We start from the raw sequence: 27,708 nt of genomic DNA, 5'->3' as shown, positions 1-27,708 counted from the left end.
TAGTGGAAGCAAAAATAGTATAAAAAATCTAATTGTAAAATTTAAAAGGCAAATGAATGTCTTCTTCTTGGAAATAACTTACTCATGTCATTATATCTTACCCTTTAAAGAATGAAAGCAACCAAAAGTCTTTATCATCCATTAATAGAATGACTTCTTTGATGAATTTATTTAATCAAACTGTGTCACAAAAATAAGACAAACCAAAAAATTTATGATTACAATAAACTTACAATAGAATTTGTTCCCAAGTATCATAATCAAATAAATGTCAATAATATTTAACATATGAATATGTATTGGACTCGTTAGGCATCAGGTGTCCAGTATACGTCCTTATCACTGATGAAAATTTGCCTACTTATCTGACCGGAGAGCCCAATTAAAGATTCAAGATTATTTCGAATGACGAGAAATTGATTTTAAGGCAGATTCATTTCAAACGACGAAAGATTTATTCCCAGACAGATTTCGAGCAACGAAAAATCTACTTCAAGGCATATTCATTTCGAACGAAGAAAGATTTATTTCCCGGTAAATTCGTTTGGAATGACGAAAAATTAATTTCGAGGAGATTCATTTCGAACCACGAATGATCTATTTCAAGACAGACTCCTATAAAACGGCAAAATCTATTTAAAGGCAGATTAATATTGAACGATAACATTTATTTCGAGGAAGATTCATTTTGAACGGCAAATTATCTATTTCAAGACTGATTCCTTTAAACCACAAAATCTATTTAAAGGGAGATTAATATTGAAAGTCAAAATCAGTTTCGGGAAAGATTCATTTCGAACGACCAACAATGCGTAAATTTTGAAGCCCGTTGATGCAACTGCTCAGAAGAGGTGTAATCTCCGAACTTTTCTCGTAAAGTTCAAGTGAGTCAATCAGAAACTTTAGTGCTACTTCCATCAATGTCGATGTCAAGACAACTTCTTGACTTCTTGTCAAGTTGCCACCGAGTGAAAAACCTGTTCTGAAATGTCCAAGTTTTGTTGCACTAATCCGTACGTGCGATTTCCTCTTCCCATAAAATGGTCATGTCTTTCATTTGTGAATTATGCATCACTCAAAGAAATTATTAAGACATTGTCCATGTAGCTGTTATTTTTGACGTTCTGTTGTTAGTCCTGACCCAGTTTGACCAGGCGAATGAACGCTATACTGTACGTACGCTCTCTGCTTGTTTAAACATTGTAATAACAACTTTGTTTTCACCTTTTAATATTACTTAAAAGTTTGTATCCCAAGTCTAAACTCAACTTCGCTACACTTTGTTTAAACCTTGTAATATGACTTAGAAGTTTATACTTCAAGTCTACATTCCACTTCGCTACACTCCGTTTAGAACTTGTTATTTTACTTATAAGTTTGTATCCCAAGTCTACACTCAACTTCGATACACTGAGTTTGAACCTTGTAATATGACTTAAAAGTTTTTACTTCAAGTCTACAGTCAACTTCGCTACACTTCGTTTAGAACTTGTTATATTACTTATAAGTTTGTATCCCAAGTCTACACTCAACTTCGCTACACTTCATTTAAACCTTGTAATATGACTTAGAAGTTTTTACTTCAAGTCTACAGTCGACTTCGCTACACTTCGTTTAGAACTCGTAATATTACTTTTAAGTTTGTATCCTAAGTTTACACTCAACTTCGCTACACTTCGTCCAGGTCTAGCAAATATCCCTCCGTGAGGCTTGCCGTGTAAGTACTTGGTTGTGAAATGAACGCTCCTGTGGATTTATACCGAGTGCAATATACTAGCGCTAAAATTAGGCAATATAGCGCCGCCAGCGCGAAATTCCGCCAAATTAATTCCGAAGAAGATAGAGCGAGTGTTTATTAGTATTATGGGGCCTTGCTAAGTGCCAGGAGAATAAAGTGTGTACGAAATTTCGCTATATTTTTAAGATTTGTCTTGGATATTTTAGCGGTTAAATATTATATTATCTATCTTTCAATTCTCAAATTTACAATCATGTGAATTTTTTTGACCATAAAATTTATGATATACCTTTTCAAACAATATTCCTGTCTTAACCCACGGACAGTAAATTTTTAAACGATTCCCACATTTTTATTCTAAACTAAAGTTTTCACATTTCCAGCTGATAGTATTTCACTTGTAGAAAAATATTCAAAACATTATATATATTAAAATTTACAAGTGAATCAAAGTGTGCTTATCAATAGGTGACTGCATTTCCTTAACAAGTGCACAAGACAGGATATAAAATACTATTTTTGATAAGTTCTTAAGGCGACTAGATTTAATTGTAATTTTGTGAATAAATATGCAATTTTTTTAAAAGCCTTCATTGGGACCACGTTTTGCATTTAAATTCATACATTTCTTAAATTCACAAGCTTTACCTACTCGCGATTAAATCTCAACTTTTGTTCTCTTCATAGAATTTTAGAAATTTGTGATTTATTATTTGCATGTTACTCAACAACAACGATGTTCTCAAGGAATTTACTGTGCAGAGTTATCGAAGTTGGTAAGTAGTTCGAACATATATAACTTCACCTGATTTTGCTTCTCCAATCTACAGGGAAGATTCGTATCCAAAACTTCTATTTTTAGCGATAAACTGAAGGCCAAAGTTCAATTGAGTTTTTAAGGCAGTTCTTACACAGTCTTTAATGAAGCAATAAGTAACTGTCCTGAAGTTGCAGCTCGAGCAAAAAGTGTTCGAAATTCTTACTGTCGTAAATAATTGAACGGTAAAGTTCGCTTTATAATACGTTTCCTCCTAATATTAAATAATTCCCGGAAACATAATTCCCCGCAGAATTTATTTAATTGGTTATCGTGTTTTTACGTTCTTGCATATTTTAAATAATGAATTATTTTGATATTTTTTTAATTTTGTTGAAAGCCAGTGTAATCGACCAAAAACTCTTAGCGAATCTTCACATTAAATCTAAATATGAGCAATGGAGATTACTATTCAATAAACACGATTACGTGGGATTTTTCCTTAATATCTACTGCTTATAATTTGTGCAATTAAATTGACAAGATTACCTAAGGAAATGATGAAACGAGTCTCGTTTCAAAAGTATGAAGGAAAGAAGGAAGAAATAGTCCGTGTTCGCTGTCGATAAATGGAAAAAAGCCACACCCGTCTAGCCTATAATTGTGCTCGAGCAGCTAATGACTATTTCGTTAGCTCCAATAACTTTACCCTAGGTTATAGCTTATATTTATACCTCTACGACTTTACTGGTAACAAATTAATAGTACTAGTAACAATCAATATCATATAGCCATCTAATTAATGTATCAGTTTTAATCAGTTACACCCACGACATTGCATAATCACCTCTGCCGAGCCCATTAAGCATTTTACACGAACTACTGCTCCGTATGATCGAAAGACCGAACAGCTCTCAAACCTGATCTCTCCTCCACTTAATATTCGAGCAACATGACTCTAGTTAATTTTGTATCGCACATTAACTTGTTCACGAGACTTCAAACTCACGAGTCCCAAAGAATCTGGTGAAGTCGTTCAAGAGTTGTAACTTGATCAAAACTTTGCAGCTGCACTTGAGATCCTCACAGTGATTCGAATTACATGACTCGATGCATTCTCTCACAAATATACTTCAAAATATATTGAAAATGTATATTTCATGACCAAATTATTTGCACAATAACCAACAAATGAAGAGTTATCAAGTAAGTGTTGAAAAATTCAACGTAATCGCAGATAAATGAACATTTTCATCATAAACTGATAAGATAAATTGAACTACTCTTACTAAGAAAGCTAGTTATAATTTATATTTCTATTCATAATATAATCTGAGGAATTGTTTAGAAAATTACACAGTGATTACAAGTCTACATACCTACATGACATCCACTTTAATCCATTTAAAAACATTTCCAGAATGCATAACAGTTTTACGATTATTGCTCTTTGACGTTCATGTCGAAACATTCCATACTTTTTTTAAGAACGCACTTTTAATTTTAGTTTGAAACATCAAGCCAACTCATGGCCTCGAGAAGATTGGGAGAACCTAGCCTGAGGTCACAATCTTGTGTCGATAGATCTTCTATCGACAGTGTTGACTCATCAGATCGCCTGCTGGGCGTTTGTACAGAGAAGCGATCGAGGATTGTACTATCAAAACTCGCTCAAGTTCACGTAGCGACCTAGACCATACTTTCAAAATTCGCTAAGTGATCGTAAGCACTTACGCTCTATATTTTCTTGACTATGATTGGTGGATTTTGCTTGAAATGCTGTCAATGATTGGCTGATGAACTTACGATCTCTTAACTCTTTTTGAAAGTATAGATCCTGCCATGGATTTTGGTTTTAAAAGCCCGAAAACCCCTTGTTCCATGGTTTCAAAACCATGGGTTTCAAAACCTTCCATTGTTTCAAAGCCAGTAGCGGCCTAACTGTACGTAGGGGTTTAAGTACGTATAACGCCATAAATACACTTGGCGGCCTAAGTACACTTAGTGACATAAGAACGCGTAGTGGCCTTATTAGTACGCATAGCTGTACATTTTTCGTCCGTAATTGGTTAGTTTAAATTGGAAAGCCGTCAGTGATTGGTTGACGAAGTTACGAACTTGCAACTATTTACGATAGAATGGCCCCTGCGGGTACTGCGAACTACACTCATCCGCATATGCCTGATATTTTCAGACTTAATTTTTTGATGTCTTTTTACAGTTTCAAATAAATTTTCAAATCTTGATAACACTATAAAATTTCAAAATAAGGCTTGATCGCTTTACCCTTCTTTTAAACTCTGGAATATTTTAAAATTAACTGATTTTTATGGGACGTCCGAAAATGTTCGGATATTTCAAAATCATTGTTGATCCTATCAAATCTATAATAACATTCCGTTATACTTTCAATCACTACGAAAATTAGGATTTGAACACGAAGCATCACAATTAAAGTTGAATAAAATCAATTGGACCGCCCGTAATCGAAAATGACACAGGGATTTCCATTTTTTAGCCAATGCATATCCATTCTCTGTTGACCGTGCAAAAGCTGCCATAAATCCTGCCTTCACTTGGCTCTTTGAAAAAACCGAAACCGTTTTAACTCAACTCTTTGAAGTTACTGCTTCTCTATATTTCAAAGCTTCCATCTTTATATTAGCCAAGAGTCAACAACAACAAAAAATACTGAATAATATATCATGACGAATTTTCCTAACCAAACATGTCCACCATGTGAAGCTTTTCATTTCCGGGCGGTGATGAATTTATACCTCGGTTTCTCTGTCCAGCTCTCTTTGCCTTCATCCCACACTGTCTCTGTCCGTCCGTTCCTCCGTCACACTCTCTTTGCCTTCGTCCCACACTGTCTCTGTCTGTCCTTATCTTCGTCTCACCCTGTCTCTGTCTGTCCTTGTCTTCGCCACACTCTCTGTGTGTCAAAAATATAGGCAAAAAATTTTCCTTCCTTCGCCATGATTCCATTATCTGACGTCGTATTTTAGTTGACACTGTCATCTTATCATCATGATATCGTATCATCGTGATACTGTTTTCTCATGACATTATATCATATAGTGACAGCATATCTCTTTGACAAGTATGTCTCTATTCCTACTATCAAATTTAATTATCTGCGCTACGAATTTGTAAGATTGCATTACGTACCTACTTATCCTGGCTATCTTTAGGGTTAATAATTTGGCATTTAAAGATAAATCCCTAAAAATTGTGACCCTTCTACGGCCTATACTCCTCAGGACCCCAGATTGAGGTCTCATTCTTTAAAAGATAAATTTACAATATTTGAACCTTCCCACTTTTCCCCGCTTAACTAAAAAAACTAAACTAAAAACTAAAAAAAAAACTGCGTTGTAACACATCCATGCGGCAACATTTCTTCTCGCTTCGAGTCACCGACATGTGGAACAGCCTCCCTGATAGTATCGTTGACGCTCCGAGTATGAACATCTTCAAGAACAGACTAGACGAAGCTATGCAGGGGCCATAATTTCAAAACTCGCCAAGTGAACGTAAGTACTTACGCTCTATTTTCTTGTCTATGATTGGTGGATTTTGCTTGAAAGGCCGTCAATGATTGGCTAATGAACTTACGATCTCTTAACTTTTTTTTTTAAAGTATAGGCACTGGAGCATATATACAGTATGTTTAGTCTTAAAATGCCTAGCAAATTACGGACCAGGCAATAAGTCCTGCAGCTATCTCAATCAATCGTCAGTTATGGAAAGATCGGGTTCCAAAGGCTGGATCCCTTGTGAATCAAGTCACGAAAAATTCAAGAATCGGCAACAGGCCATGGGCCTATTTCTTCAGTGCCGACATTTCTATTCTATTCTATTCTATTCTATTCTATTCTATTCTATTCTATTCTATTCTATTAACCATGATCGGACCATATTCGAGATAAATATCCAAGATGAAAATCAAAATGAGTGTAGATGATATTTCGATCCTTTTCAAAACCCACACAATTACGAAGGTTTTCAAGATAAATATACAGGGGCCATACTTTCAAAACTGGCTAAGTTAACGTAAGTACTTACGCTCTATTTTCTTATCTATGATTGGTGGATTTTGCTTGAAAGGCCGTCAATGATTGGCTGATTAACTTACGATCACTTAACTTTATTTGAAAGTTTAGGCCCTGGATATTGAAACGTCAATGACCTTCGGAGTTACGAGCACACAGTATTCTGAATAAAACCAAGTCCACATGATTTTGATCCTACCACCAGCCTACCACCCTGAAAGTAGACCAACGGAAGATATCCTCTGATGAGGGCAAGGCTAACGTTCTTAATCAGTTCTTCAGCAGTGTGATCACAGATGAGGACTTGTACAGTATTCCAGATATTGAGGAGCGCCCAGTCGGCTCGAAGTTAACATGCTTTGAAATACACGAAGAAGAGGTTCTCAAGCGCCTGGTAGCTCTAAATCCCAACAAGTCATGTGGACCAGACGGCTTCCATCCCAGATTGCTCAAAGAATAAGCAGCCGTTCTGGCTGGCCCATTGACAGTATTCTTTCAAAAAACCTTGAACGATGGAACTTTGCCGTCAGATTGGAAAGAAGCTCAAGTAATACCTTTGTTCAAAAAATGTGACAAAAGTAACCCCGGAAACTATCGCCCTGTCAGTCTAACAAGTGTTGTTTGTAAAGTAATGGAATCTGTTGTGAGGGATAGGATTATCGATCACATGACTGTTCACGTTCTATCAGATTGTCAACATGGTTTTATTGCCGGTAGACCCTGCACCACTTACTTATTATCTACGTTGAACGATTGGACTCGCCTTCTGAACGAAAGGGAGCCAGTGGGTGAATTGTACCTCGATTTTGCCAAAGCATTTGACAATGTTCCGCATGAGCGGCTGTTACGTAAAGTGAAGTCTTTGGGAATTGAGGGAAACGTACTCCAATGTATCAGAGACTTTCTAGTAGGTAGACGACAACGTGTCAGCATTAACGGAACCGTGTCATACTGAGCATCAGTACGCAGGGGCGTGCCACATGGAAGCGTTCTTGGGCCTATTTGGCTATTTTGTTCGTTGCTTTTATAAATGATCTGCCAGAGGGAGTCTCCAGCGTGTGCTCCATGTATGCCGACGACACTAAAGTTTATAATGCAGTGAAGGATGCGGCAAATAAAGTGCAATTGCAAGATGATCTTTACAGTTTAGTTAACTGGGCTGATACTTAGCAGCTGCAGTTTAATGCTGACAAGTGTAAAGTATTTCACCTCGGGAGGAACAACGAACATCAATAAAACAGTATGAGAAGACATGGTTGCAACGAGAGAGTAATTATTGAAAAGTCTAGTGTGGAAAAATATCCCGGAGTATATGTCGACAAGGAGCTGAAATTTTCTAAGCATGTTGAAACGAAAGCTAATACATCCAACAAACTTCTTTGTCTGAGCTGACGCTCTTACGAGTTCCTAGATGCAGAAGCGATGAAGCAGTTGTTTGTTGCTGTCGTGCGCCCGAATCTAAAGTTTGGAAACGTTGTGTGGTCACCGAGATTTGAAAAGGACAAAAATTTAATGGAGAATGCTCAAAGACGTGCAACAAGGATAATTCCAGGCTTGAAGGCAAGTCCTATGAAGAAAGATTATGAAGCTTCCAAGCCTCAGTTATCGACGTCTGCGTGGGGACCTCATTGAAGTATACAAGTATACTCATGGTTTATACAAGGTTCCCGAAAGATTACTAGAATTTGAAACAAGAACCAACACCAGGGGCCACAGCTATAAACTAAAAAAACTGCGCTGCAACTTGTCCACGCGACAACATTTCTTCTCGCTTCGAATCACCGACATGTGGAACAGCCTCCCTCTTTACCGATTTAGCGCTCCGAGTATGAACGCGTTCAGGAACAGACTAGATGAAGCTCTGGATATATATATATGTTAATACTTGAAATGCCTAGCACTATATCGAACCCGGTGGAAATCTAGTAGCTATTTCAAACTATCGTCAGTCTTGAAAAGATCCGGTTAAATGACACTATTTTAGATCTTCTGTGAACAAGTCACAAAAAGTTCAAGAATCGGCGACAGGCCACACCAGGCCTACTCCTTAGCGCCGACATCACTATGTTATGATGGGCTGCATCCAGATGGATGAAGTATAAATACATAGGATTTTGTCCGTTCTTTGGACAATGGTGCTTTCGGCAGACGGTACGTAGCATAAATCACCAGTATTGCATCCCACCACGACCCATAGTGGTTTATCCACATGGATAGAGTACAAATCCATAGGATTTTGTCCGTTTCTCTGCCAAGAGTGCTTTGGGCAGACGATACGTAGTATAAATCCACAGGCTTTTGATGCTAACACGTCCCATAGCGTTACGACCAGAGGGTGTTCAAGATAAATCCACAGGATTTGGGCTTTTGTGGTCTGCAATAAAGGCTGTCTTGACACGGACCGGCTCGAGGAGTCCGGTCCAATCACCGTGAGACCGATGGAGTGTCCGGCAATCTGTTTTCCCGGACGCCTGAGGGAGGAAATCTCCAGTAGCACCGCAAGGTCCGCTAATTGATAGCAGAGCTCCGAGCTCGCTTGAAAAACGCAACCAAGCCAAGAACTTACAAAAAAATTCTCTGTAGAAAAATGTTTAAAATATTTTAAAAAGTAGAAATTTCTTCGGAGAAATGTATTGGAATGCTTATTGTACCAAATGTGAGATGAGAAAAATAACATTGAAATACTTACTGTAGGAAATGTATGGTATCGTCTACTGATACAAGTATTTAATTTTCAAGATTTTACTGAAACAACAAACGAAAAATTGACTAACGACAGAGTCCATGAATGATACCAAGGATTCGACGTGTACAATAATTCGTGTTCCATTAAGTTTAACTTCAATATCAAATGTCGCACTAAACAAATAAATCAGTCATATCGTCTAAACTCTAAACGGTGACACATTTTCTACATGTTATGTTGATACGCCTTTTTTCTGAGCCCAACTGGTTCAGGACGACCCATGCAATTAAAAGGCTAATGTACATCATCACAATTTAGGCAAAGTCTTACTCTTTTATCTGAGTGGATTTTTTTCTATTCTCAGAAATCATGGCCGTAATTCTCCAACATTTTGTTGCTTCTGTCAACAGTCCACGCGAGACCCACAGAAAATAGCACTCCCGTAATCGCTTCTTGTATTGCAACATTATTATTTTTGTGACGAATGTTGTACCGCAATCGGTTCTGGTATTCAAAATTGTTAGTACTTCTTTACATAAACCCAGTAAGTATAATAAAATAATAACGATTATTTCACCAGCGTTAATTATCGCCAACGTTTCCTGGCAATCCTCCGCAACTCGCCTATCAGCGACTGCATTCTTTACTCCGTGATGGAAAGTAAACCTGGCCAGAGATACCTGGCAAACTCTCTGCGCCAGAATGATGAGAGGTTATCTAAACTAGCGCGACCAGCAATAACGCTTTATGTCCTAAAAATATGTCGCTAACAAGAAACTAGGTCCCACTCTATGTAAATGAAATTAGAACCTGGCCAATGATGCATACAAAGTAATGATACAGTTGTAATTTTTGAATGTATATTCAATAAGGTAAGGAAATCAGAAATCAATAACCAGAGATTTAATATGTGCACTTTCCGTATGATTTAGATGCGTAGACATATGTTAATTAATTATTGGTTGAAACAAGTAAAATTTGACCGCCAGCATGCTGATGTAATATGTACATAGTACTGTTTTTGTTATGTTTAAGTCACACATTGTTGTAAACAATTGTTGAAAAAACCTTACTGTTTCTGAAATCAATAACATTATAATACTTGTCCCGTAAATTTTGCGAACGTCTTTTTTCTTGAGTCTCCCTATTTATGGTGTCTCATTATATCATGAACGCTGATATTTTTTATGAACAGTTATATTGACCATTTTTGGTTTACAGAAACATTCAACTGTTTTAGGTCAAGATTATTTTTTACATTCGTCTTTCTTTTTATTTCATAGGTTCTTGTAGTGAGTTTTCTTATTTATTGCTTAAAAGCATTAATTTTTCTCCAGACCGTAAAATTATATTTCTAATCTAGCTTCCAAGAATCGTGTAGCACGTCACGAAGCGGTCCGATCACGAAATAGCGTTCCATGAAGCAGCGGCTAATTTACTTGAGTGCCCCAAACAGTCCATAAAATTCAATAGACTTCTTTTTAAATCAAGCTTATAGCCACGTTCCCTTGGCGGTATCATGAGTGTTGCTTTCCATTATACAATTTGAACATCTAAGAAGCGACATCCTTTTTCCATGGATATATCGTTGATTAGTTTTAGATTGCATTACTGGGTGGCAATTATAAGTACAGTGAAATTGAATGTGAATTATTTTCTTTTACGTGAAATTTAAATGACCAGATGGTAAAGGACCAGTTTAATGTGTATGTTAAAACTATACTCCACTTTAGGAGATAGTTTTAAAGAAAGAAATTTATTCTTATAGTCCTACAAATATACATTCCTAAATGTTCTAAGCGACAAATAAATCTAATTTCTATTAATAAAACGGTATAAAATATCATTTAAACATAGAAGAGGAGACGTTGAACTAATGCGCCATTTTTACGGTCCAGTCTGGGTCCAGATGATCCACATGCACAAGGGCAAAAAGTGCATAAATATTCAGACAAAGCTGCACGCATTTCTTCGAGTGCAAAAAGAACTGTCTTGGCGCGGTCCTTAAAATTCGTTGAGTATTTGGCCTGGCAATTCAAACGCCGAATTTTCCAGCTTCTAATGAAATTAGCGCTTGACTAACACACCCCTCTCTTGTCCGGACGAAATCATTTCTCAAGCCGCCGTCTCTGCACAAAACGGAAAAGCGTTTCTGGATTTTTGGCGATGGCAGTAAAAACAAGATGAACGTCATGACAAGGTGCCGGATTTAAATTTCTTGACTCCAAGATATATACAAAATTTACAAATTGCACAAAGCGTTAAAATTAAAACAGACCCATATGAATCGTTAGAAGAATAAGTTGTTCAGAATTAACCAGATTCCCCTCTCAATCTGGCTCATGGCTTCTGTCTCTGAACTAAGCAATTTCAGAAATTTTACTCTGCTTCTAATTTGGCTCCAAAAAAGCCCAAATAACTTCTTAACATATCGCGGAAAAAAAATAATTACTTTCGAAGTATAATAAGTATACAAAATTTCGTCATTATTATGTTGTAAGGATTTGGTTCACAGGGAGTATAATATTTACTCGTCCGAACGACTTTTTCGTTTGTAATAGAATATATATACATATAATAACATATAATTAAATATAATTGAAAATATGTGCCTTTTATTTTTCTCAAAGTAAATGCCTCCTGAATTTCTATTAAATTCACAAGCAATTATTGTCTTCGAATGCGGAGGCCCAATGCCATGAGTCAAAAAAGCTCTGAACCCACAAGCATTTCGTGGAATTGATGGCATCGTTGGATTTTCTCATCGCGCCAAAATACAAGTCCCTTGAAATAACTCGAATTCCAGTGCCTAGAAGAAGACATCATTACGGTAGGAGTGAGGTCTCTTCAACTGCCTAGATCTTTATTGCTTGAGATTTCACTTTAAGCCAGAAAAATGAACCCGGTCTCAAATATATCACGGTCATTATACCAGCTCCAAAGATCTTATTTCTCTGACGCAATTTCCTCAGCGAGACTACTAATGACAGTGGCATTATCTGTCGCCTCGCCCCGGCGACGAGTGCTTGTGCTGTTCGGTCTTTAGACTTGGCGCTCTTTGGGAAAATATTTAGAGCTTCTGAGGTATACAGAAATCTAATAGAATTGAATATGTGATTTGCATTTTGAGTGGGAAATAATCTCCAGATATGTGATAGCATGCACATTTAGCATTCTTTTTCGCCTTGAAATTGACTTGACAAACGAATATATAAGAAAATATTAATGTAAGTTATGTTCTATTCAAACGCCTTGTTGGGTCATTTGAACAGAAAAGAACTTCAAAATTCATGGCAAAATTGCTAGTTGAAAAAGTGAATTATCTTTAACAGTGAAATAATTTTATCAGAAAATGTTTTCAAGGGAACTTTGCCAGCTTTGTAAAGAGTTAAGTTACATTTTGCAGCAACGTCTTCTCAATATAATTTCGTGTTTTTTTCCATAACTTGTTCGCAACAGAACATTCTCAGTTAAGAATAAAACATGGTATATTTTATAAAATTATTCGCTGCAAAATTCTAGAGTCCTCCATTAGTACTGTTGCATTTGAAATCTCAGCACAATTTCTTAGCAAGTAAACTGAAGATTGGATCATGGTTTACGTACACAAATAATCACATTTTAGCGTATATTCTTCATATTTCTAATCAATATGTTCGCTTCCTCTTTATTAATACAATATTATACTGAATGAAACAAAAAATATATATATTTCAAGTGAGTCATATTTCAAGCTGGAATTTAATTCACGTAAGTCTATTGCAAATTTAGATAGACGTCCGCGACGCCTGAATTGGAACGCGTTTTCTGAAGATTGAAGATTCCATATATAATGCGGCTGATTTAAGTCGCTGAAATGTAGCCTAAAGCCCCGGCTTGTCAGGTAGCTTTTCTCTGAACTTGTGTCGTGAAAAACAAGCTTGACTCATTTTTATGTCTCTCCCTATTACGGTAATTCATAGCATCGGAGCCAGTTTCACTTCTCTTTAGAAATACTTTTTAGTTTATAGTCGCAGCATCCATTCCATATTTGTTACTATTTCAAGTTTTTTACATTCTAGGGTAAAAATAAAGTATAGTTGATGGCGATTTAGCAAAATGTCATAGATCCAAATCATGGAAAAATCCATATACATGGAATTATTGCTCCGGGTTCATAGAATAGAAAAGTCGGCATTGACGAAATAGGCCCCCGCCCATCAAGGCTTACGCCTCGATTGATTCCACGTAACCGTTTTGGTATTTGTAAAAAGTTTATGTCAGTGAATGCGGACATTGCATTCTCATTCTGTGCCAATCAAGATATATATAAGTAAAAGTAATGTTGTAGGCATGAACCATCGACATGCATGAGTCCACATATCAACGCTGGAGCCGAGTGAATAAAATTAGTTATACCATCAAATATTTTCTATTTTACATATTTTCTTCGCATAGAAAACGTCGATCACTGAGCCGTTTTTATGTAGAATATTATAATTTGAAAATTCGATATGGATGAATAAACTCAAATAAAAATTATATATTCGTATATAATAAATGTAATTCATGAAATAAAACGAGAAATATTGAAATTACATAATCAGAAGGCCTAATTCTTGCTATTCCTATTTGTGATGCATCTCATGCCTCATTTACTTGGAACAACAAGTCTCGCGACAAGGAGTGATCTCTACGATCAAATTTTAAACTTAAAAAATAAAGCAGTTTACTTTATATTTTTCCTAGAATATTTTTAGATATTTGCGGTCTGCATAATAATGATTAAAATGAATAAAATATTTTATCTTAACAATCGTTCTGATAAATATAAAACCACAGCGACTTTTGCATCAGCAATAGCTACCTAACCTCACAAACACCCCAGAGAAAATAACCTTGCGTGTCATTGAGTTTTTATATTATTCGAATATTATTCACTTCTTAGGGCACGCTTGATTACTCAACTGTGCATGAGTGAATTCTTCGCAATATTTTGGAAAGAGCTTCCCATGTTTATTCGCGTATTTATTTGCGTTAGGCGAATGTTAATACGTGCAGCTGAACGTCTGTCGGGAAATTTTGAAGCCAGTTGAGAGATTTTTTTCTGAATTGGGAAACATTCAAATGAGTATCCAACTGTGATGTTGTATGAGTATAAAAAACCTTTACAGATAATTTAGGTGTTGATAAGTAAGCGTATATACATGAAGTAATGGTAAATGAGTGGCTTTAGTCAGGGTTCTGGCCTACCTAACCTGCACTGGCAAATGCGTTGCCCAGATAAGCAGTATAAGCGCACCCCGGCTATGCATTTGTTAGGGCCAGGCTGACAGCTGTGGGAAGATGCATGACACCTCTTGAAAAATGCCGGCCTTTTCTGCTTCTTCAAAAATATAAAAACAAAGATTATTTCCATTGTTTACATGAATAGATTATGGTTGTTATAAAATTTGTCTCGCATTTTGTTTTTGTTTTCTGAATAATAGTGCATGAAACATCCTGAAAAATGCCAGCCACATCTGCTACTTCAAAAGTATAAAACCAAACCTTATTTTCCGCAGTTTATATTAATAACTTATTGATGTTATAAATTTTATTCTACTTTTAGTTTTAGATTTCTGAAAAATTTAACCTTCTTTGAGGAAATGGAGTCGGCTTGCTGATGATGTTTGACGATAAAGCAATGAATTTATAAACTTAATATCATAATCTTTGAAATTTTGCGTTCGCATTTTGGTATTTCTGCGCATCTAATTACAAATGAAAGAATTTCATGTGATTAAGAAAATAATACGTGGAGAAACATGATAATGATGGCTGATTCCTAATAAATTTTGTTCTCTGCTCGTGCTGTGACTAAAATAATGTTTTATTTTTTGGACAATATAAGATATTTATTTTTCTGAATACATTAATTTGTATTGCAAGGTTCAAATTAAATTGGCCAAAAATATTTCTTTGTTGTACATTGATGGCTTAGAGCATATAGAATTCATCGACACGGGCTACCATAGATCGATAATATTTAATTTTTTATTTAGTTCATAATTTAAAAATTTGTTTAGGCATTTCTGCAACCGAACAATTTTGAATAATAATTTAATTTATTAACATAGAAGAATTTCCGCAGGGCTTCTCTTACAACGTGACAGAAAAGTGAAGCTCCTGCTCTTTATTTTGTCTTATAATTATACATTCATTTGTGTCGTTTTATGTCAGTTAATGAACGGATCGTAGAAAAAATATCATTTATGTGACAGTTTTGCTATTTATGCACGTTACTCGTCATTTAAATAAACTTCTTTGTTATTATTCAAGAACAGATGGGAATATTTCAACGTTTCTATATAAATTTCCAGGAGTTTTCCATCACTTTGTGCGTGGCATAGTAAAAATGAACCTGTCGCTTGTCGATCTGCGTGCATCAGTTCACGGAGCATAGAGCCAAAGCTCTCTTTATTTACCCGAGGATTATGTTTCTCGCGATAGAAGTTGGTGTTCTCGGAGCCATTCTATACGGCTGCTTGTATAGCACTTAGAGCGACAACTTTACGACACGCGCAATGTATTGCTGTAAAAAGAGATACGGACGACATATATACGACGCTTAAAAGCTCTCCTAGTGAAATATGAAGACCACCACAAGATAATTCCTTGAAAATGTTACCTTGAGACGCGGCAGTTCTGATTTCAATCGTCGGGATTGGTGTGGTCGCGCGGGATTGAAAGTAAATTGACTGGGACTTGTTTGTTGTGCGCCGCTATTTCTTCGTAATGATTCATAAAACCAAGAATACCGAAACTGAAATATTTCAATTTCTAATATGTGTTGGAAACAAATTCTCGGCAAGGAGCGGAGAATAGCTTGAATTATTTGACACCACGAAACTGTTGTAGAATTAAAAAAAAAATAAATTCTCATAGAAATTGAGGTCCAAATAAGCGTTTGAGACGTGACTTCATTTACAAAACTAAATTAGGTTATTTAAATCAAAGGGCGAAAAGATTACTGCAATTTTAACTTCAAAATGCAATATTGATATGGGATTTTCTGAACCGGTTCTTATTTGGTATCATATAGGTTAAAATACCACCCAAGTGCATGAGTCCAATTGTTTATGTTGATCAACATCCAGGCATTCCACAACAAAGCACATTAAAAATGTTGAAAAATTCCTGACGTCGAACTTTGTGTAATGAAATTAGTATGATGATCTTGAATAAGTACGATGAATATTAGTTGATGTTTAAAGTTTCTCTCGTTCTTGATCCTCTATTGCAGTTCTCATTAAAAAGTATCTCTCTCTCTAGAGGCTTTTATGCGATTCTCTCTAACGCTAATACTGCAAATGAACGCCTTCGGGCCGTCCCGAGAATGTAATATCAATTATGCTCAGAATCTTGAAGCGCGGAGCAGAAGATCTTCAATTATTATCCATTAAGATCAATTAGATTTTCTCTTGCCTTGAGCTAGCGAAATAAATGAAATACGTACTCAATGACAGTGCAATTTTTTACAGTAATTTCGGTTGAGAAATTTCCAAATAATGGTTTCCATGAGCATAATAGTTTAAAAAGATATACTTGAAGGCAAATATATGTGTCTGTAAATCCAATTATTTATATCCGTCAATTAATGGAGGCGATTAAATTTTTTTGCTGCCACAAACCGATTTTACATTAACGGAGCATAATTATGAGTTAGAACATAATTATGAGTTCGATTTTTTTTCATTTTTGGATCTCATTTCAGGTGTTAAGTAGCGAGACGCTTTGAAAATGTTGAATGAATTTTATATCTTTCGTCCTGAGTTTTTCATTAATAACTAAATAGCAGTCGGATTATTACATTTTTTTAATCATCCTTAAACGCAATTAAAACTTTGACAATTAAAATAAATGCCTGCGAAAGAAATGTTTTCTTCAAATTTCGGTGCATTCCACTGAGTATCATTGATGTGATGAGACTTAAACGTAAAATGTTTCCAGACATTCCACTAGGCCTCAATGATGATATTTCCATATATTACACTCGGCGTAACTAATGACATTTCCACACTTTCCACTAGGCGTCACTGATGATATTTCCACACATTCCACTAGGCGTCACTGATGATATTTCCACACATTCCACTAGGCGTCACTGATGATATTTCCACACATTCCACTAGGCGTCACTGATGACATTTCCACACATTCCACTAGGCCTCTTTGATAAGATTGCATCCACGTTTTCATATATTCCTCTAGCCATCTTGATGAAATTTCCTCAAAGTTTCCAAACTTTCCAAAAGTTTAGTAAATCAGGTTTTCTCGAGCTTTTCGAACGCAAACCGCAGTTACAAGCACAAGCCGCGCACTTGGTCCGAGGGAAAGTTGGAGGGCTGCAGTGTTTAGAGTTCGCTGAACGTTGTTTGATTGTCTACAACGAGGCTTGTTTGCACGATGTCCTGTGTTCGAACCCACGTTTGCTTTTGTTCAGCATGGGAGCGCGAATTGTTTTAGTGTTTTAGCGAACGCATTTGCTCATGCGAGGTAATAATTATATTCATTGATGAATTGTTTCGTGATGGGTGTGCATGCGCTGAGTGAGATTTCTGTCATCATGACATGCATTTCAAGTATTTGTTGTAATCATAGATTGAAAGAGAATTTTTTTGGTTCAGGTCATAAAAATTTGTTGGTCGGTATCTTGGCAAACACTTCGTCGTGTTAGCAAAAATATTTCGAATAACCGTATTATGTCTGCGAAGTTTATCGCCATTTGCAATTATGATGGAACGTAAGTTAGAACTTTGGATTCTAAGATCAGAGACGAAGAGAAATGTCGTAGAACTGAGAGTTTTCTGAACAATATGCAATTCAGTGAAAACTAGATTAATATAGACGAAGTTCATTAAAAACTATGCACACACCATGCAACATCTGTTATATGAGTTACTGTACGACAACATAAGCTGCTTAAGTGGTGTGAGCGACCGCCTTCGGCAGCGTCGATCTGTAGACTACAAATTCTTTGCCTGCATGCTTCATGGTCTATGAAGATTAAATTTGAAACTTTTCTATTTCTAAGAAGTCCATTTAAGCAATAGCAAAACACGAATTAATAATTCGATTATTGTCACTAGAGTCCGCAGATCATAACGTGCAAAGTAATATTTTTCAGTATCTCCAGCAACCTTTTGTTTTTTTGAAAATATGGAAATATTACATGTAAATTTCCTGAATTGCCAAAAAATAAAAGGAAATCAAGTTTCTGCATTCATAATGTTCTTCCGGATAGACCTTGAGAAGAAGCAACCCACAGGGCCGGCGGTTCGTGATCATGCGTCCTTCGAAGTTCGTTCAATTCTAGAATTTCTAGCCAGTTGCCCGACAGCAGTCGAAGAGTGTGGGTGCAGTGTGTGATACATTAAATCGGTTGATCGCGTGTTGCCTCAAATACTTACGCATTGATTTTACTTACAAATTCAACGTGAAGCCTATACTTGTTAGCTTAGTGGGATTGCTCAAGCCGGATTTACGGTGTATGAAGAGCGGCGTTCGAACAGAAGGTAATGTCGAGCATATAAACGGTGTGATGTATTGGCCAATGGTGAGGAAGTAAACGCACTACGCCTCACCCATCGGGTCGGCATGCGACTGGTCTTACGAAATGCCGTCCAACTTCAAATAGCTACCTAATGATCTTTTAGATACTGCAAATACATTTTTTTCTCCTACGTTAAATCAGGGCTGCATTACAATTCAATTCTTCTTAGTGCTTTATCATTAGACTCGTGATAAGTCATTGTTCGTAATTTTGAAACTTTGGGCTTGCGGACGGTTGTACTTGTAAGTTGTTAAGGCTACTCGATTGTAGCTAGCGACCTAGCGTGAGTATCGACTATCGATGCCACTCGAGATGCACGGAATTGACAGTAAACTATTTTTCTGATGAATTATTGAGCTTATTTTATAAGATTATTTAATTGTAGATCGTTATTATGTTTTCGATAACGACGTTACCCATGTATTCGAAATTAATTCGGGGGGTAAACGACTAGCTTTTCCAGATGTCGTCGCGAAGTTCCTAAGATTTTTCGAAAATTGTATTTATGACCTAACATTTATTTTACAAGCCAAAAATAGTTTAAACTTGTCGCGATTCTCGCTTCCGGCCAATCAGGAATAACGGCACTGCTGTATGCAATTCAATATTTTCACAAAAGTATATCAAGTTCCTTATTGGCAAAATATTCAACTTGTGGTCAAACAAATTCCTTCTACTTTATACATCCGTGTTGGCCTGTTGTTACTGTCTTCGTTTCTGTACATTTCTTAGCATGTTATCTCATTTATTAGCTTGAGTAAATTCCGCCATCACTATTTATTGCTCAGACCTTCTTCGCTTTTTGCGTTTGACACGGATGGAACGGATGAAACTCGAAATAATGCACAGAATCGTATTGGATCGAAAAACCAAAAACTTTTTTTTTTGTTATTTGGCTCTGCTAATGTATTGAAACTGATCAAGTTACCATGCTAAATGGGTCTCAACTTTATGAAGCTTCATTCCTTGGATTCTGCCTTCTTAAAACAGAAACGTGCTGGTTTTTGTGACTTTTTTTGTTACTCCTGTCGCATAGCAGTTTGTCCGTCGACTTGAGTGTGTCGGTGGAAGCCTGGAACTGGGAGGGGTGGGTGCATTTGTTTCCTATGGCCCACAGCTGCACCGGACGGCGGACATGCAGATGGCTCACTGCCTCCCAGGTGTCCGGGGCGAATTCTTCTATGCTAATTTGTAAACCCTGTTCTTGGTCGAATTTTAAACTTATAAAAGTGGTCAATTTGGCCCGAAATACTTCCAATCCGTTTTATAATGTAATTAAAATGGTTCTTAATAATTGTGTGAAAGGACGACAATTGCGACGTCAGAGAAGCCTATCGGGCGATGGGCTTAAAAGCGCTTACGCGCGAAAGCCGAGGTAACTGCCAAGTCGTTTTGCTTCAGAGTCATCCTCAAATTGACTCAGTATCTCCCGACATAACGACTTATTATCCTGCCGTTAAGTTTGCTTTCTTATTCTGTTACCACGTCTGGCATTTCTTTCACTGCCTGAAGCAGAGCGTGGCTTATCATTGATTGGTCACCGTGTCATCTTGAAACTCAATCTGGGAGCTAAAAAAAAAGAGATCATTCACTGAATTAGTTGAACGTAAGTGAGCGGCTATGGCTTCATTGGCTTGGCCATATAAACTCTAAATTTGAGATGGTCCAGTGTTCGATCCTATTAACGAAGACGCGTATCACGCGATTGATACCCATATCGTACTGGATTCTTAAGGTATAATAATAATTAATAGCCCAACAAGTTGGACTGTTATACCGGTACGCTAGAAGTTGGTTGTTAAATAATTAAGGTTTCGAAGAAATTATATTCTTTGAGCAATTACTACGTCATTTCTTCTTGCCTGAGATATTTTACAAACTTGAGCCTCTTCGTTCGTGGTTACGTTCACCCAGCTTTGTAATCTCATTTTTTACAATAACAACGATCCTTTTCCCCCTAATTTCTGCATGTTCTTTTCCCTATTTATTCTAGTATTTCTTTACGCCACGTTTTTGGGATTTATTTCCCTGTTTAAACGTGATATAGTCCCCATTTATTCTTCTTTATAAGTTCCTCTGATTGTTCATGACTTCTCTTCGTAGCTTATACTAACTCCATGATTTTTCTTTCTCGTTTGACTCTACATGGCTTCTCCCGTAAACTTTCCATTGACATTTCTCAATTTCTCACAATACTTCTCACTGCACATTTACCCACGACTTCTCATTTGCTTCACCATAGCTTCTCATATCCTTCGGCATGACTTGTTCCTGTTATTCTTCGTGTCTTCTCTCCTACTTCTCTTCTTTATTTCTTCTCGAGTTCTCTCTGTTTTTCCTCGCGAATTCTGCCTGTTTTTCATCGCTACTTATATCTGCTCTTCTGCTCCTGTTTTCCCTGTTTTTGCTTGTGACCTCTTTAAAAGATTTCTCTGTTCTTCATTATGACTGTACTCGCTGTTCTCTCTCGTGACTTCTCGCCGCCTTTTCCCTGCTCTCTCTCGTGACTTCTCCCCGCCTTTTCCCTGCTCTCTCTCATTACTTCTCCCCGCCTTTTCCCTGTTCTTTCTCATGACTTCTCCCGGCCTTTTCCCTGCTCTATCGTGACTTCCCTCTGCCTTTTCCCTGCTCTCTCATGACTTCTCCCCGCCTTTTCCCAGTTCTCTCATGACGTCTCCCCGCCTTTTCCCTGCTTTTTCATGAATTCTCCCCGTGTTTTCCCTGCTCTCTCTCATGACTTTTCCCCGCCTTTTCCCTGCTCTCTCTCGTGACTTATCCCCGCTTTTCCCTGCTCTCTCATGACTTCTCCCCGCATTTTCCCTGCTCTATCTCATGACTTCTCCCTGCCTTTCCAAGCTCTCTCTCTCTCATAACTTCTCCCCGCCTTTTCCCAGCTCTCTCTCATGACGTCTCCCCGCCTTTTCCCTGCTCATGACTTCTCCCCGCCTTTTCCCTGCTCATGACTTCTCCCCGCCTTTTCCCTGCTCATGACTTCTCCCCGTCCTTTCCCTGCTCTCTCTCATGACTTCTCCCCGCCTTTTCCCTGCTNCTTGTGCTCTGTTCATGTTCGCTTTGTATCTTGTGCTCTGTTCATGTTCGCTTTGTATCTTGTGCTCTGTTCATGTTCGCTTTGTATCTTGTGCTCTGTTCATGTTCGCTTTGTATCTTGTGCTCTGTTCATGTTCGCTTTGTATCTTGTGCTCTGTTCATGTTCGCTTTGTATCTTGTGCTCTGTTCATGTTCGCTTTGTATCTTGTGCTCTGTTCATGTTCGCTTTGTATCTTGTGCTCTGTTCATGTTCGCTTTGTATCTTGTGCTCTGTTCATGTTCGCTTTGTATCTTGTGCTCTGTTCATGTTCGCTTTGTATCTTGTGCTCTGTTCATGTTCGCTTTGTATCTTGTGCTCTGTTCATGTTCGCTTTGTATCTTGTGCTCTGTTCATGTTCGCTTTGTATCTTGTGCTCTGTTCATGTTCGCTTTGTATCTTGTGCTCTGTTCATGTTCGCTTTGTATCTTGTGCTCTGTTCATGTTCGCTTTGTATCTTGTGCTCTGTTCATGTTCGCTTTGTATCTTGTGCTCTGTTCATGTTCGCTTTGTATCTTGTGCTCTGTTCATGTTCGCTTTGTATCTTGTGCTCTGTTCATGTTCGCTTTGTATCTTGTGCTCTGTTCATGTTCGCTTTGTATCTTGTGCTCTGTTCATGTTCGCTTTGTATCTTGTGCTCTGTTCATGTTCGCTTTGTATCTTGTGCTCTGTTCATGTTCGCTTTGTATCTTGTGCTCTGTTCATGTTCGCTTTGTATCTTGTGCTCTGTTCATGTTCGCTTTGTATCTTGTGCTCTGTTCAATCACACGTTCACGTCGAACTATTTTTTTGTGAGATATACCCTCGTATTTATCTAATATTTTGTGTTATGTATCATCACATTCCCTTTATTTTGTTTTGATTTTTCCATCTGATTCGACTTCTATTTTGTGAGCTGTACCCTAATATCTGCCTGTTATTGTTGGCTCTATATTCTCATATTATCCATATATTTTGTGATTTATATATATGGACCCTGTTATACATATCTTATTTTATACTGTGTGCCCTCATATTCGTCATATATTTTAAGCTCTACACTGTAATATGTGTACCCTGTAGTTTGTGCACGTAGCGATATAAGCATAGAGTTTTCTATTGAGAATTTTTTTAAACTCCCTGTACGGTATCCATGCGAGAAGCTGAGAGGCTTTTTAGCGCATTTTCTTATTTATGGAAAAAATGCACTATTTTGCTCGCCATGTCCGTCTGTCTGTCTGTCTGTCCGTCCGTCTGTCCGTGACCTCAAGTTTTCGTCGACGAGAAAATACTCTCTCTGTCACTCACTGCTGTGAGAACTGAGTTATATTTTTTGCTAATGTACGCAAATTTTTTCGCTATTTTCTACTTTGAACTGTGAATGTCAAGTCATTAAGGGTAGTTTTATAATTATATCTACAGTTTGATTTGTAAATGTAAAGCCGTGGGAGGTGGCGCCGTACTTATTTTTCAGAATTTCATTGGTAAAATATTCAGCCTTATTAATAGAGCCTGTAGTCGTCGAAAATTTCGAGAGTCCAATCAGTAAATTTAATTTCATGCACCATAGATATCGTTAATTTTTTAATTATTAGTAAGCACAGTCGTCATGCTCTGGGGTTCCTTAGTAATTCTTCTTATTTTGTTCATGGAACAAAGTCCTGCGAAAAAGGTTCCGTATTTCATATCGAGGACCGTGGACATGGGTATTTGAGGCAGGCGTTCGGTGGTCGTTTTATGACAAATGGCAGTGTACTGTATACCCGTACCCTCAATATTGATAAAAAATATTACTCAGTACTCACTGCAGTGAGTGACAGAGAGCGCATTTTCTCGTCGACGAAAACGTGAAGTCACGGACATACAGACGGACAGACAGACAGACGGACATGGCGTGCACAATAGTACATTTTTTCCATAAATGAGAAAATGCGCTAAAAATTCTTCATCTTTACAATGCCCCCCTTACACCTTGTCCCTTCTATAGGCTGCGTATTTCCATGGACGGTAAGCTGACGACGCATCCCTCTTTAACCTAATGAGCTTTCTAATGAGTTTCCCGGATCCCCAGGACACGGCGGCGGTCACCAAAGCACGCTCGGTCAACCTAGTTTCACTAATAACCCCATTTTGAATTAGTTCACTTCATTGTCTTTCTGCAAGGATGTCTCTATGAATTTATCATCGTTCATTAACTCTTAAGAATATTCCTATATTTTCGATGTAATGATCACTCTCCAGTAAATTCAATTGACACAGAACTTTTTCAAGTTCTGTGTGTGCGAAGTATTTAGCTTGTGTGCGAAACGAATCACGTCCACTAAAATTTTTGTTTAATAAGTTAGTACTGATTAGCAAAAATGCATGTGACATAAAAAATATACATGAATTAAACGCGGAATATATTGTAAATTTAAGTGAGCGATTACCGTTGCTAGAAAAAAATAAATCCTATCGGAAGCAGACTTCCTCTCCAGCTAAGTTACTATACGTCCTGCTTTACTGGCAAGTTCGTTAGCATCAAAGCCTGTCCCGTGAGGAACTCGTTAGTCTTATAGCTGTTATTTAAGTTCCTGGAGATACTCAAGCACGACAGCTCTCACTAAGTTTATTTTCTTTACTTCAATGAAACTCACCGCAACCTGCACTTTGCGCGGAGTTTCAACGAAGATTAAGTCGTATAATCTTTACCATCATTAATTGCGGGAATGATTAACATTAATGGATTCAATAAATTATTTTTTGTTTTCTGAAGACTTTATTCATAGTGAAGGCTTCCTGAATGATGGAATCAATTTTAGAATTTCCAGTAGTCGCTCACTTATTTACGAGCGTTATATTATAAAATCGTTGTTCTAGTAAGGGTAGTTTCGATTGTGATTCTTACTGTGAACTTTCCATTTATTTTATCTTTGCATACTAATATTTCCTTTATTTTTATAGATAAATAATCTTGAATCTGCTGTAACAGTTTATCATATAAACACTCACAAGATATATACACTCGGTTCTCCTACATTTATTCGTAGGGCATTTTTCAAAGCATGGAATAGCGTGACTTTACTTTTGTATGCTCTTAACAAAAATGCTTCTATTGTAAATAGATTCTTGATTGGCCTGCACATTTTTCTTTTTTTTTCTTGAACAAATGCTGCTTCAAACAGAAGAAGAACAATTTGAAATAGAATTCTCATCGCATTTGTAAGCAATGACGTAGCACTTTTTTTTTGGTTTGTCATTAAGTACCTATCTAACTGAGCAATCATAATTTGTAATTAAGTGTTCTTGTTATAATTGATAACCAAACATCATATATAGTGAAACCCGAGACATTAATCGCCAGAAAGGTTTATATATATAAGAAATTTAAAAATATAAGCAATATGCAAGCCCCAAGTCGGTGCACGAGTTTTCGTCATTAATTTTTTAGTTTACAATTGGGTATTTTAGTAAGAAATAATCATTTGTACTTGAATCTTCTCATCATAATTGATCCCCAAACATCATACATACAAGCAAGACGATATATTACTCATTAGGAAAGTTTTCCGCTTCTAAAGAAACGTGCATGGATTCACTGCAGGAGTTTCCGTCATTTTCTGGCTGCGATGCGCTTCGTTGCGAGAACGTGTGGATGCAGCGGAAGTGCTGCACGTTTTGATTGTTTAATGTTCGTCGGTTTCCGGTTTGATAATTATTCCATTCATACATTCAAGCTTTCCTCTTTGAGGAAAAGCTTCTTATAGGAGATTCTTACGCCGTAACATGGCAGAGAACGATGAATACAAGAGTGCTTCGCTTGAATTGTAAAAGCTTTATTTTTGTGCTACATTAGGGATTGATGTATATACAGGAATTTAAACCGTTAACCCTCTTCTGGATCACAGTTCCGGTACATGTTTGATTCTCATATTGTACTGTTAATTGAATGAGGTAATGTTTCATGCTTTTCGTGGCATTCAATGAGCAGTGATATGAGCGATATTCACTCTAAGCTTCCCATTTCTGTCGTCAGAAAATCGTCTATTCTGCCGTTTTCAGATTAAGGTTACGATAGGTAAAAATAGTTATCGTTAAAGGTATTTTTTCTGGGTGTGAAAACGGACTAATCTGAACCCAATTTGTTCCATGTTATTTAAAAGTAAAAATGTTCAGGATCGCATTTGTCCTTGTTTTCATTTTATTACCCCGTAACAGAAAACATCGCCACGTAACAGAAAAATAATATGCACCTTAATTTCTACAAATATTTAATCGTGTTTTAATAGTTAGTGATCGAAAATATGTTCGATCACGAAGCCGAAATAATGACAATTTTCGAACTGGTCTGAAAACTGGCTTCAGTTCAATTCCCCTGAGAAGCACATTGCCTTTGTCTCTTATTCAGTGAAGTTTTTTACCTTTTATTATATTGTGATCGAAGTGTATTGCCGGTGTACGCGGATACGCATTGAATACTTTCAAATTGCTTTGTTCAATTCTACTCGATGTCCCTGTTAGTCCTTTAACGCTAAGTTTTTAAGGGTCAAAATGCATGGGCTGCAGGTGCTGGATTATTTATTTATAATTGCTCTCTTGAAAGTTTCAATGCATTTCTAAGGGATTACATTTTTGCAAAAGCTAATGACCAGCTGTCATATTTGTGCCATTCTATTGTGAATTCTTGAATTCACCGTTGCATATTTGGTCGGATATTAATAAAATATTCCCTTATAATTCGTGCGTGTAGTGGAATTTGTACGTTAAATGACAGTTATTAGTATGTTGCCCGTACTATTATGTTATGTGTTAGAAGGAATTATTATAGTCAGTATATTTTTCTAAAAAAACGGCAATTCTTCTAGTTGCTTACAAATGTGCGTTGCAATACCAGTTTAACGATTTCAATTGCAATTTTTAAAGATTTATTGCATCTTAAAAGATTTTACGGCATGTCCTCGTCTTAACAATTTCCCGCCTTTCTAATCTCGAACAAGCGTTACGAGCCTAGCAGGTGTGGAGAGCAAAAAGCCACGCTACAATCTTATCGCTGAATCGCATTATTAGAAGGTGTCAACACTTGGACTCGTTCCTTGAAAGAGACTGGTTTGTTCTTTTCATGTTGTGCGCTATCTCGCCTGCACATCGTTCCGCTCGCACGTCTCAAACCCGTTTCTTAGACTCACTCTTTCTGTATTTCTCTTGAAATTTTAAGAAGAAAATTAATATTTTAATGTATGTACTTCTTTTTTAGTTCAATTTGTCATGAAGAGCATGGTTTATTTTACAGAAGCGTGCATTTTACTCATGGAGCGCGACCTACGTCATGCGGTATTAACCCATTTCTTGATTTATGTTTCGTGCGTCTGGCACGCCCCAATACCGGACACGTCTATGTCCCCGCCGCCGCCGCGTAAGGAACACGTTCGCGCGTTTAATTAAGTTCGTTAAAGCGACCCTTTGCCATGTACATAGCCGCACTACCGCGTGTCTGACCAGTTCAGCGACACGGTTACGATCTTGAATTCTCTCGAGTTGCCTAAGAATTGTCTGCGGATTTTGTTCACAAGTCTCTCGTTCCTTGCTGTTTGAAGGATGTTGGAACCTGTTAATTTCACAAGCATCTCTGTTATTTACACGTCGAAACTAGTGTGTTCTATGCTGGATTGTAATCTGAGTAAAATTTTTTCCTCGATTTTTGGCTAAATTTGGTATGTTTTTTTCACTCCACCCCAAGCATATTTGCTAGATAAAAAATTTTCTCTATATGTAATCAAGTACAGAAATAACACCATGAAGACGAGAATCGTAATGTATTAGAAATTAATACAACTCACTCGTCCTAAACTACTATG

General features: G+C 37.1%; 1 protein-coding gene across 1 annotated transcript in view; it reads left to right on the top strand.

The window, feature by feature from the left end:
* The first annotated feature begins 18,578 nt into the window (after nucleotides 1–18,578).
* Nucleotides 18,579–27,708, top strand: part of LOC108675231 — a 58,814-nt gene continuing 49,684 nt past the window's right edge. Inside the window, exon 1 of the mRNA XM_018163226.2 lies at nucleotides 18,579–18,772. The gene's annotated coding sequence lies outside the window, so the exon portion shown is untranslated. The remainder of the gene's footprint in view (nucleotides 18,773–27,708) is intronic.

Source organism: Hyalella azteca, unplaced genomic scaffold, assembly GCF_000764305.2.
Source record: "Hyalella azteca isolate HAZT.00-mixed unplaced genomic scaffold, Hazt_2.0.2 contig14089, whole genome shotgun sequence".
NCBI lineage: Eukaryota > Metazoa > Arthropoda > Malacostraca > Amphipoda > Hyalellidae > Hyalella > Hyalella azteca.
The sequence above is the reverse complement of the archived record's forward strand: the minus strand, read 5'-3'. Positions and strand labels throughout refer to the sequence as shown.